This window comes from Pleurodeles waltl, chromosome 7, assembly GCF_031143425.1.
Source record: "Pleurodeles waltl isolate 20211129_DDA chromosome 7, aPleWal1.hap1.20221129, whole genome shotgun sequence".
NCBI classification, from domain to species: domain Eukaryota; kingdom Metazoa; phylum Chordata; class Amphibia; order Caudata; family Salamandridae; genus Pleurodeles; species Pleurodeles waltl.
Genome location: NC_090446.1, coordinates 311,258,864 through 311,272,028, shown reverse-complemented (window position 1 = coordinate 311,272,028; position 13,165 = coordinate 311,258,864). Strand labels below are relative to the sequence as shown.

The window sequence follows — 13,165 nt, the reverse complement described above, 5'->3', positions numbered from 1 at the left end:
GCGTGATAAACCTACAGAAAACAGGTATTTCGTATTTAATAAGAAGACAATGGCGAAAATTACAACAAATTTCTCTTTATAATAATCACTTTTTTGGGTGTGTCACCAAAAACTATTCAAGTATCCAGATAATTAAAGCTCGCTGACATTGAACATCAATTGTCATGACCTGTGGGACCTCCTCAGAGCGGCATGGATCAGATATCTAACCCATTGGTGTTAGGATTAAGTTCAAAGCACTAAAATGAGTTTTAAATCCAGTTGGTCTGTGACCCATTCATAACCCACCAAACAATATTCTGTGGTTGTTGTTTTGTGGTCATGATTAGTGCGTTCAGGGACACAGTGGAACACCAAACACACTTTTGTAAACAAATTACACACTCAAAATAGCACTAAGAGACAGGGGATACAACTTTAAAATGTTTATTTCTAAAACCCAAGTCTAGTGCATGAAATATGAACACGAACCATAAATAATGAGAAAATAAATGCAGCAAAGCCCAACAATGACAGCAAAAAACAGATGAACATGATTAGTGCGTTCCTAGCACCACAACACCATATTCATTAATTTTGTTTCATAAACTAAATTTTATTAGTTTTTATAGCATAATATTGCACATAGCATGTCATCAGGCAGAACAGTATAGTAACGTAAGGGAGTATCACATACATATCTGTATCTCCCCCACACATATATCCATCATGATAATCCACAGTGCTCTAACCACTTTCCCCATACCTTTGCATGTTTTTTGGGACATCCCCTGGCCTCATAAATAGCCTTATCTTGCATTGCGTGCCAGTCCATCGCCTGTTTCCACCGTGCTAGCAGGGGAGAGGAAGGCAGCGCCACCCTTAAGCATATCTTTCTTTGTAAGATGCTCCAGTCCCCACCAGGGCCTTGTCTCCCCAGCATCACACACTCCCTCCAGGACTCCCAATAGAATGGGTAATGGTGAGGTGTAAATGGGCCTCCCTACTACTAGGACAGGACCTCAATGATCCTGCTCCAGTATCCCGCAATCACATGACAGCCCACTCTATATGACAAAAGTGGGCCGGAGTTTCAGACCAGCACCAACACACCGGTGACTGTAGTATGTCAGCACGCCAAAGATGCTCTCAGGTATTTTGTAGGTCCTATGCAAATAGCTGAGCATTATGAGCTGAAGCATGGAAGATATGAACTGTGTTCTGGGAGCCAGGTGAGCGTCTCTCTAAGTCGAAGTCCTCCAAGGGCCCCACCCCACTGTTCCAAACGGGCCTTGAAGGGCGCAAAAAAATAAGGAGTGTACTATAAGTGATCTGTAGATCCCTTACATCAATTTCTCTGCAATTGGTCCCACTAGGATCTGGGGCTGTTTTCCGGAATGTTCCTAAGGAACCACAGTGTTGTCCCAGAGAGTGGTGCAATTGCAGGTATCTAAAAAAAGAGATTGAGGTCTTATTCTTCCTGCCACACTTGATATGATTTGAGATGTCCCTCTTCCCAAACATCACCCACTTTGGAGGTCCTGATGTTGTCCCACCCACCAAATTCTTCTCGGGACGATGTCTGATGTATCCACCGCCTTACCAACTGGGGAGTAGCCTGTGTAATCTTTCAGTCCATCCACCACAGTGCCATGGCGCTATGTCTCAAAAACACCCCTGGTGGACTCTGGGAGGGAAGACTGAATAGAAACGCCATATAATCCCCCCTCAACCCCCCCCCCCCCCCAATCCTATTCAGGCCTAACCCAGCTACCTATAGCAGAAACGTTGGGTCCCACCATCCCCCACTCAGCCAATCATTGACCACCAACAGCTAGGCTGCCCAGTAGTAAAGACTCACAGACTCCATACCTAGAACACCCTCATCCCATAGAGATTGAGTTAATTTCTGATAGCGGTTTGAGGGAGTTGATCAAGCCACAAGAAGGCCTGAAGTTTGGCCTGCAATTGGCACCACCAAAACTGCAGCAGTCTTGGGGGATAATTTTGTAAAACATAATGGAGACGGGGAGGGTGATCATTTTAAACAATGCTGTGTGTCCCAAGATATTGAGAGGCAGCTTTGCCCAACTCTAAAGGTCCGATGTTAAGCGTGACAGCAAGGAACGGACATTCAAGCTCCAGGTAAGAGCAGGCTCTAAAGCCCCATACATGCCCAAGTACCAGAAGCTCAATCTGCGCACACCGGGTCGCACAGGCCATTCAACTGGAATCTTATGTGGGCTAAAACCGATATGGTCCAGTTGATAGTAAGACCCAAAACATCCCCATATAGACAAAGAATCTGCAGTACCCGAGGGATCGTGATCAACGGGAGCAAAATGTAAAGAACCACATCATCCGCGTAGTGTGTTCTAATGGTCTTTCATCACCCCCATTAATCGAAGTCCCACACCTAGGCATTGCAGCAAATCCACACGGCCAGTGGCTCAATCGCCAGCGTGAACAAGAGTGCAGATGGGGGCAACCTTGATGGGTGCCCGAGCAATCGTAAATGGGGACAATAATGAAACATGTACCATTGATCCAAACTCGGCCTTGGGGCTAGAGCAGGGTTCTGCAAAGTCAGTCCTGGAGAGCCGGGTCCATGCCAGATTTTTAGCATATCCAAATTTAGAAAAATGTAGATTTCTCTAACATCTTGTTTCTGAATGTGGATATGATAAAAATCCAGCATGGACCCGGCTCTCCAGGACCTACTTTGTAGAACCCTGGGCTAGAGTAAAGACTTTCACAAATGTGCAAATTCGAGGACCCAGCCCCATCTAAATCAGCGCTTCCTCCAAAAAGGCACAGCTCACTGAGACAAAGGCCTTCTCATAATCTAACAGAAGAAGTGCTGTAGTATCCCCCCAGTCAAGAAAAACATGCGAGTGCCATATGGACCCTGCAAAGACAGTGACTGGTACTTCTCCGAGACATAAGGAATAGTTTCTTACCTCTAACTCCAGTTCTCTTGTAGGGGTATTTCCATGATAGTCATAAGCGTTGAATAGTTCCGCCCGCCTGGGGGTACCCCGGAGCACTTTTTCCAATATAACTTCTTAAGTGTTCATTTTCATCTTACTTCAGGTAGGCCTGCAAAGTCACTTAAAAAATGTCCATATGCAGCCTAGAGGAAAGGCTATAGTGTCCAAAATTCTTCATCCAATTTGCTTTAAAAAGGAAAAGTTAAGGTACATGCATGGAAATGCAAGAATGAGTTGAAAATTCAGGAGAAAAAATCCTTCAAACCTTTTTATATTGCAAAACAATGATGGAGTGCAGGGCAGTGTATCCCATAGGCTGCCAATATCAAAGAAGAAAAAGGAGACTGTGGCTTTAAGAACAGCCAGTCCTCCAGTATCCCATCATGCCTAGAGTGCTGCAGTTACCTCAGTTCTTTTTGTAGGCAGTCATCGCTGAGAGTCATGGTATACCGGAGATAATATTCTGTCTACTCCACCGGGGATGAGGGAGTGTTGCTTATGACTATCATGGAAATACCCCTACGGGAGAACTGGAGTTACAGGTAGGAAACTATTCCTTCTCTCGTAGGGGATTTCCATGTATAGTCATAAGCTTTGAATATAATAGCAAGCCCATACCAGAAACAGTGGGGGAGTAGACCAAGCAATATTGGAATGTGCTATACTGCAAAGAGGTTCCTGAGAGAAGCTTCTCCTACTTGAGCATCTGTCCTGGCATCAGAGTTAAGACAATAACGTTTAGTGAACGCGTGGACAGACTTCCAGGTCGCAACCATGCAGATATCTGCCAGAGGAACATTCCTCAACAAGGAAGTCGTGGCAGACTTGCCTCTGGTAGAATGCTCTCTTGGTCTGCCAGCTACAGATTTGTTAGCTAGTTGGTAGCAGTAAACAATACAAGAGACAAGCCACCGAGAGATTGACTGTTTGGAGGTGGCCAGCCCTGTACAAACCGGCCCATAATTGATAAATAATTGTTGTGATTTTCTAATAGATTTGGTTTTATCTAAATAGAATTTAAAAACCCTCTTTATGTCTAGAGAGTGTAGTGCCCTCTCAGCTGGAGTGGAAGGTTTTTGAAAGAAAGTTGGCAAGGAAATTGTCTGGTTGACATCAAAGTCAGAGATAACCTTGGGTAAGAATTTAGGATGTGTTCGCATCACTACTTTGGAGGAGTGGAACACTATGTGGGGCTCATGAGCACAGAGAACATGAATCTCGATAACTCTGCGTGTTGATGTCACTGCCACAAGAAAAGCTGCTGTCCAAGTGAGGTGTTGCAGAGATCATCTGTGTATGGGCTCAAATAGATGATGCATGAAACGTGAAAGAACCATGTTCAGCCCCCATGGCGGAGAAGGACACCTGAGTGGTGAGAAAACCTTCTTTAGTCCCTCTAGAAAATAATTTATGACTGACAACTGCAAGAAAGAGGTTTGTGCAGGACCTTTTCTGTATGCAGTCAAAGCTGCCATATGGACTTTAATAGAAGAGAACTGTAAACCAGATTTTGCTAAGTGTAACAAATATGGCAGGATGACATCCTCCTGGCAAGATGTAGGATGTATCTTCTTGGAGGAACACCAGATGCAAAATCTCTTCCATTTGGAGGCATAAGCAGCTCGGGTGGAAGGCCGTTTTGCCTCTTTCAGAACTTCCATACAGTCCTGTGGAAGATGTAAGTGCCCATACTGTACTAGCTCAGGAGCCATGCTGCCAAACTCAAGGAGGAGAGAATGTAGTGTCATCTGACCTCTGATTTTCGTCAGGAGGTCTGGTCTGCAGGGAAGCCTGAGATGTGGTCAGAGCGACTGGTGAAGGAGGTCCAGGAACCACCATTGTCTCTGCCATTCCAGAGCAAAGAGGATCATTCTGGCTGAGGTCACTTAGAGTTTGATTAGGACTGATGGGATCAGGGGAATTGGTGGAAAGGCGCACAGAAATTTGTTGAACCAGTCTATCCACACAGCATTGCCCAGCGATTCTGGATGGTAAAATCTGGTGGCAAAGCCTCAACATTTTCTGTTGTCCGCTGTGGCGAAAAAGTCGATAGAAGGTGTGCCCCACAAGCGGAATGTATCTTGAACGACATCTTCGTTCAGAACCCACTCATGGTTCTCATCTAGAACCCTGCTGAGGGCATCCGCTCGTACGTTTTGAATGCCTGGAAGGTGAGTTGCTACTATCTTTACATTCCTGGCCAGGAGTCCGTGTCATATTTTCTGGGCCTCTTGAGACAAGACTCTGGATTTGGTTCCCCCTGGCTTGTTCAGGTAATATATGGTGGTTGTATTGTCCGTCTAGACAAGCAGGGTGTTGGTGTTGAAAGAAGGGCGAAATGCCTTGAGAGCAAGGTAAACCGCATGTAGCTCGAGGAGATTGATGTGGTAAGATTATTCCCTCAGGGACCAGAGACCTTGTATTTGTAGGTGATCCATATGAGTTCCCCACCCGAGGAGAGAAGCATCCGTCACAATGGTCTGAGATGGAGCATGCGTACGAAAGGGCATTCCATGTTGCAGATTGGTTGGGGAGCACCACCAACTGAGGGGTTTGATTGCATGGGTGAATAGACTGATTCTGTCTTCCCAGTTTACCGTCCGTTGATTCCATTGGTCCTCCAGGTACTCCTGGAGAGGTCGCGTGTGGGGCCGAGCGTTAAGAGTTAGGCAAATGCAGGAGACCATGGAGCCTAAAAGTGAGGAAACTGTGCAAACTGTGGGGCGATGGATAGTCTTGAGCACGCAGCACTTCGGTAGAATCGATAAGCGTAGTTCCTCCGAAGGATACACTTTTCCCTGGAGCGTGTCTATGGTAGCTCCTAAGTTGTGCAGTCTCTGGACAGGTTTTTTCGTGGACTTGAGAAAAATTCCATGAAGACCTAGGTGATACAGAAGATCACATGTCCAACTGAAGTGCTGCTGGACTTCTGGAAAGGTGGTTGTCTTGATAAGCCAGTCGTCCAGCTATGGGTAGACAAATATTCAGTGCCTTTGAAGATGTGCTGCTACGACAGCCATGCACTTGGAGAAAGTTCTGGGTGCTGACTTGACACCAAATGGAAGGACAGCGTATTTGTAGTGTTTTTTCCCCACCACAAATTGCAGGAACTTTCAATGTTTTTCACAATGGGGATATGAAAGTAGATGTTGTGTAGGTCGAATTTGGGTATAAATCTGGTGAAGGGCCAGCATCCTGACCTTTTCCTATTTGATCCAAAGGTTGGCAACCTTCAGGTCTAGAATGGGTCTGAATTCCTTTTTGTCCTTTATTGGGACGAGAATATATCTTGAATAAATGCCTTTTCCCCCTCTGGGTGAGAGGAACTGGTTCTTTTGCTTTCTTTTCTAGCAACAAGGAAACTTCCGCCTTTAGGAGGGTGAGATGAGAAGTGGTTGCCCTTGGTGGAATACTTGGCAGTGGAGTGGAAAATCTGAGACAATACCCATTCTGCACAGTTTAAGACTCAACTGTCTGTTGTAGTTCGTTGCCACTCTGTTAAGTAATTGGTGATGCTTCCCCCCCCAGCGGAGTGGTTAACCGACTCGGGGGAAGAAGGCCTTCAGGGTTTTGTGGCTGGTTGTTGACTAGTACCCATGATTAGGTTGGTGTGCCGCTCGTCCTCTTTGTTGTTTCCTTTGAGGCGGATAGGGTCTTTGGAACTGCTGCTGAGATCTATTAGACAGCCACTGAGGGGGTTGAACCCTCTGAGAAGAGTAGCGGCGCTGGTAGGGTGGAAGGCTCTTCGGTCTTTAGGTTTTTTAAGACCTACCACTTTCAAAGTGTCCAGTTCTGCCTTCATTCTTGCCATTTCATCATCGGCATGAGAGCCGGACAGTGTGGATCCTGAAAATAGCAAGTTTTGAATGCGTTGCCGAGCGCCTGGTTTTAGGGACGTTAAACGCAGCCAGGCATGCCTCATGAGGATATCCCCTGGCAGTGTGCATGTGCCGGGAGCAAGGGTGAGTCCGCTGCTGCGCTAATGACCTGGTTGGAAACCATAGCACCTTCTTTTACAATCTCTAAAAAAAATCCTCTTTCTGATCCCTCGGGAGACGGTCAGCAAATTGGAGCAGGGAGTCCCACAAGGCCCTATCGTATCTTCCCAAGAGGGCTGTTACGCTTGCCGCTTTTATGGATGTTGCCGCCAAACTACATACGTTGTGGCCTGCCGAATCCACCTTTCTACTCTTTTTGTCTGGCAGAGAGGTAGCAGACGGAGAAGTGGCGTGAGATTTATGGGCCGCCAAGATCACCACTGAATCAGATGGAGGGTCGGAGCACAGAAACTAAGGGTCTTGTTCCGGAGGGCAGTACTTTTTTTTAACAGTCTTGAAGGAGCAGACTTTGTCGTGGCCGGTGTAAGGAAGACTTGCATTGCAGGTTCTAGACCCGGTACCAGAGGAAGTAAAGGTACTGAGACTGAACGTTGCTGCAGGGTTTCCAAAATGACTGCAGTAGTTGGTACTGGGACAGCCACTGGAATGTTAAGTTTTGCTGCGCCTCGAACTAAGACTTCCTGAAAGGGATTAATGACGTCCACTGGTGACGTACAAGGTTGAGGCGAGTCAGATAGAGTAGGTGAATAGTCTCTGGTAGACAATGGGGAGTCTCCGTGGTAGCATCAGAAAGAAAGTGAACTTGACCTTTGTCGTGATCTGCGACGAGAGTGTCTTGATCTCGTTGTAGAAAGGCCACATGCATGATGGCTATGATGTGAACTGTGGCGCGATTTTGAGCGAGGTCTCAGAGCTGGAGTGATGCTCGGTACTTGAGGTACCGGAAGTGGTGTAGGTGCTTGGAGCAGTGTAGAAGCCGGCAGTGGGGCAGGCAGATCTTGAGGATGCGGAGTTGCAGCCGGAGGTGGAGAGGTAGAGGGAGGAGGAGACGGAGATGAAGGAAGGAGAACCAGCGAAGGAGAAACTTCTCTGGAGTAAGTCCTTCTCCTTTTAGAAGTTTTCTGTGCCCTCGACGTGGAGGGACTCTTCGACATCGACCTCTCCCCTCGTCATCGATGTACCAACGGTGACCTAGACCTCAACGTCGGACTGTGACGGCAAGGTTTCCTTTGTCTCGACGTCGAGTCCACCGACGTAGACACACTCCTCGACGTTGTACGCCGTGCATTCAGAGTCCTTGACGTCATGCTGCGGCATCCTGATGCTGTGCGATGACGTTTGTGCGACGTCGAGCCAGACTTCGACAGCAAACATGTGGGCACGGTACCTGCTCTCAACGTTGATCTCTTCTACGTCAATGGGGACCAAAATAGTTTTCGGCCAGAAAAACGCCTCTTAGACCTTTGACGTCCACTGGAGGCTGAGGGAAGAGGTCTGGTGGAAGGCTGAACTTCACCTCGCTCAGAGGTCCCACTGGCTTCTTGCTGGCGTCGCCTTTCTGCTTTTCCTTGCAGGCAAATCGTCTCCCTGTCCCGCAGGATACGGTTTGGAAAATGGCCTGCAGATATTACATGATGCAGGAAGGTGTGAAGATGGTAGCCAGATGATACAGGGTCCTGTCAGCAGGAGCTGGAAAAAAGAACCTAGGTAACTGCCTCAGGGATGATGGGATACTGGAGGACTAGTTGTTCTTAAAGCCACAGTCTCCCTTTTTCTTCATTGATAATGGCAGCCTATGGGCTACACTGCCCTGCAATTCATCATTTTTTTGCAATATAAAAAGGTTTGTGAAGGATTTGTTTCTCCTGAATGTTCAACTCATTCATGCATTTGAATGTCTGTGCCTTAACTTTGTCCTTTTTAAAGCAAACTGGATGAAGAATTTTGGACACTGTAGCCTTTCCTCAAGGCTGCATATGGACATTCTTAAGTGACTTTGCAGGCCTTCCTGAAGTAAGACGAGCATGAACACTTAGGAAGTTATATTGGAAAAAGTGCTCCGGGGCCCCTGCTGGCGGGCGGGCGGAACGATTCAACAACTATACATGGAAATCCCCTACGAGAGAAACTAAATTGCTGTGGGTGTACCAGCTGTGGGAGGATCATTAGCAAATGGTTGGCTAACACCTTTGCAAAGATTGTCACCTTACAGTTAATGAGTGAGATAAACGATATAATGAACACCGATCAGGTTGGCCTGGCTTAGGGAGAACTACTAAGTTTGCCAGATCAAGTGCAGGGAGAAAAGGGCCTTGCCCACAGCCTGTCGATAAAATCATAGATCACAAAGCGTCAAGTGGGCCTAGAAATGTTTGTAATATTACACAGGCAATCCATCAGGGCCCAAATTTTTCCCAGAGTTCATATACTGGCGGGCCAGCCCAATTTCCTCTGGATCCAGGGGACCATCCAAGTCCACTCTGTTGCTTGTTGAGACCGTAGGCATTGAGATATTGAACACCAAGGGGCACATTGCCTCCCCTGGAGGCTGCTCCCTATACATGATTTGTAGTACGCTGCAAACGTCACTGCTATGTCCTCTGCAGTTGCTGTCACCACCCGCCCTCAATACTGGCTAAATAGCACCACCCTGGAGGACACTTCTCTGATCACCAACTAGTACAGGAGCTTACCTGACTTGTACCCTCACTTGCTGACCCTACGTATTGAGGCCATCTAAAACTGGCGGGCCTTCTCAAGCGCTATGTGCAAAAGTGACTTCTCCTGCAGAGCTAAGCTGTGTAAGTCTGCTTCAGCCATTTTTGCATAGCCGCTATGTTTCAAACTCAGGATATTGGATTCCAACTTTGTGATCTGTTGCCACCGGGCCCGCTCCTGCCCCTTCGGATATAAAATAGCCACCCCACCATCAAAACAGCTTTACTGGCCATCCACAGGGAATGGAGCAAGTTTACAGTGCCCTGATTAAGATCAAAGTACTCCCCCACCTCTTGAGCCAAACGTCACGCATGTCCTGCTGTTGCAGAAACCAGTCATTAAGCATCCACAAGGGGCGCGGCACAACCCAAATAGAAGAGTCACCAGAGAGTCTAAGATCCGTCAGGGCAGAATATGAAAGTCAGAGTTTCTAGGCAAACCAATGCCAGAAGACGGAGAAGATCAATACAAGGGCAGGGACTTATCAGCAAACTGAGTGGTTGGTGTAAGCAATTTTCCAAAGTTTCCATAACCTCCGACAAATTATGCAGTCCCCTACTCTTCCTTCCTCTGGTTGCGCCCACTCCCAGTGAGTCCACCCCAGGGATCATAATGTCATTGAAATCCTGATCAATAAAGGTTTTTCCATGGGGCAGTCAAAGAATCTGCATTCGCAGTTCCTCCATAGTCTTATGTATTAGGGTGGGTGGACTATACATTGATAAAATGGTAAAGAACCCTATAGCTACTTTTAAGCACTATGTTAAAATTTAGCAGTAGCAGAAAGCAGCAAGCCTAAAAAGAGAGTATCTTGAGATGCACTGCACAACATAACTTTTTTCAGAAAGAAGTAATTGTTTAACTGTTCTCTACCACAGCCCACACCCAAGAATGAAATGCTGTACCAGGCCCAAGGCCATTTCACTGTGAGGATCTCATAACCCAGAAGCAACCCTGACTGGGACTGGTTTGTCACTGCAAACCAACATGAAATCTGCTCAGATAGTTCAGTAACAAAGTATCTCCAAACTATGGCCAAATCAGTGGGTTTTTATAGCACCAGACCGCCGATTTTTATGCAAGTTTGTAGGTTTGGTAACGCTAAAGTCCAACAAAACAAAATAAATATGGCAATATATGTATCATTTTGATTCTCATGTAGATATTTTAGTCCCTATTGTAAGCGTCCATATTCAAGTGGCTGTGACCATAATATAAACAATGAAAATATGCCTTTTCCAGGTAATGTCATGGGGCAAGCCATCAATACCCATCTTGCAGACCACATAGTACTCCATCAACTTCTAGACAGCTCTCAATCTGGCTTACACATCGACCACAGGACAGAAACAGCCCTCCATTGTGGCCACTGATGGCATCAGAAGCATCCTCGACAGAGGAGAAACGGCTGCACTCATCCTTCTCGACCTCTCCACAGTTTTTCATACGGTCTCCCACAACTCACTCATCAGAAAGCTTTGGTACATGGGCATCTGCGAACCAGCCCCCAAGTGGCTACCCTCCTTCTTCACAAACAGAACTCAATGAGTTAGCCTTACCCCCTACACCTCAGAACCCAAATATCTGCGGAGTCCCTCTACGATGGTCTCCCTCAACATTTACATGACACCCTTGGCAGATATCGTCAGACCTCCACTGTATCAACATAGTGTCCTTTCCCTTACCGACTCAACCAGCACTGCCAAAGCAAACTTCGCCAACTGCATAAGAAACATCACTGCTTGGATGAAAAACAACCACCTCCAGCTAAACACAGAAAAAAACTTAGGTTCTTATCTTCAACAACATCCACATCCCTGGGATGCCTTTTGGTGGACCAACGAGCTAGCTCTGCAACTCACCCCTGCAGACCATGCCATGAACCTTGGGATCATCCTTGACGCCAACCTCTCCATGAGCAGACAGATCAACGTAGTTGCCTCATCATGCTTCCACCTCCTGCAAATGCTACACAAGGTTTTCAAGTAGATCACACTCAACACCAAAGGAACAGTCACCCAAGGCTCTTATCACAAGTATACTTTGCTATGGAAATGTCCTCTGCTTTGGTATCCCAGCTCATGGCCTACACTGACTCCAAACCACTCAGAATGCCACCACCAGACAAATCCTGGATATCTGGCAAAATAACTGCATCTCTCCACATCTCAACAATCTCCACTGACTCCCAATTGAGGAAAGATTTACCTTCAAGATACTCATTAAAGCTTATAACGCTCTCCAACAGCACCGGTCCCATATACTTAAACCACCACCTCAACTTCTACCAACCCACCAGACAGATTCGATCTGCGTCCCAAGTGAGAGCACACCTCATTCACATCAAAAAGACCCAAAGCAGAACACGTGCCTTCTCATACCTCGCAGCTAAGACCTGGAACAACCTCCTGCAACACTTCTGAATCTCCTCCTCCCTCATGCACGTCTGAAGGAACCTAAAGACATGACTCTTCCAGATGAAACAGGCATGATCACCTCCTATTCCATCAGGCCTGCCCTACTTAGCGCCTGGATACCCTCACAGATGTTTAGCTGGTCTCTACAAATCCAAATAACGTAACATGTCAGCCTAGATAGGCAGCAGACATGATGCTAACAATTCTGCTTATGCCTAAATGCCACACCTTCTAACAGAAAGAAATAAGAGTTTGCAAGCAGGCACATGAGAAAAATAGTACGGGTGTTAAACAGCCCTGTCACAGTGTCAATTACCTCCCTAACAGACAGAATCAAATGCACATGTTGCATGCATCATGGCTGCGGTTTACTAAATGCCAGAGTAAATCCAAGGGGATTTTGTGTGGGCAGACAACTTGATATTCACTTTCAACAAAGACTAACAGATACCAAAAAAGAATCAAGGGAAAGAACTTAAAAAGGTTTCCATTCTGAAACTATGGTGGGAGACAAGGCCAGAACTGCAACAGCTTTTACTACCAATTAGGAAAGGAAAATGGTTTCAGAGATAGTATTGAAAAATATGTCAGCCATGTTGGTTACTCATGGATTCGTGCTGCAGATGTTGCTACTCATCTATATAGCCATCCTGGACACGTGCAGCAATTTGGGATACCTTTGTGAGCTAATCAATCATTGAAGAGTATTACTGACAGCTTGAAAGCTAAAAGGATAATAAGTTAAGTCGTTTTCAGTCATTCCAGTCTTATGGTTGTCATAACTAAAATAAATGCAAACTGTACCACCACTGTGTACATTATAGGGCCTTAAATGAACAAATGTCCTTAACTTCCTAGAGATTTATTCGCTACACTAATCTCACTTGCCTCAGACGTGCACAATAAACACGAAGCCATCAATACAATAGGACTTCAGGATGTGGCACACATGCTTTTTCCTACTTCAGCTGCATTCACATTATAATTTAGTAAATAGCAGTTATATCTGATCGTATTCAATTTATAAACGGGCCTCTGGAAGTCTGTGATGCAACAGTTCTTTTAGACACCTGCGGTTATTTGCTCCCAGGTATTGGTCTTGTTTTTCAGCTGTTCCAAGATTTTTTGCCTTGAGTTGTGCCCTTGGGCAGCACTTTCTGCAATTCTAAATACCAACTTTTCAACCGTTTCTAATAAAATTTGGGGAATTTAAGGCTTTCCA

The 13,165-nt window shown here is 46.1% G+C and overlaps 1 protein-coding gene and 1 long non-coding RNA gene across 4 annotated transcripts in view; one reads left to right on the top strand and one right to left on the bottom strand.

Moving 5' to 3' along the window:
- The window catches only part of IFT52 (intraflagellar transport 52), a 492,806-nt gene that overhangs the window by 265,306 nt on the left and 214,335 nt on the right, over window positions 1-13,165 (bottom strand). The gene's annotated exons all lie outside the window — the stretch shown is intronic.
- Window positions 1-13,165, top strand: part of LOC138304056 (uncharacterized) — a 276,848-nt gene that overhangs the window by 100,470 nt on the left and 163,213 nt on the right. The window lies entirely within an intron of this gene.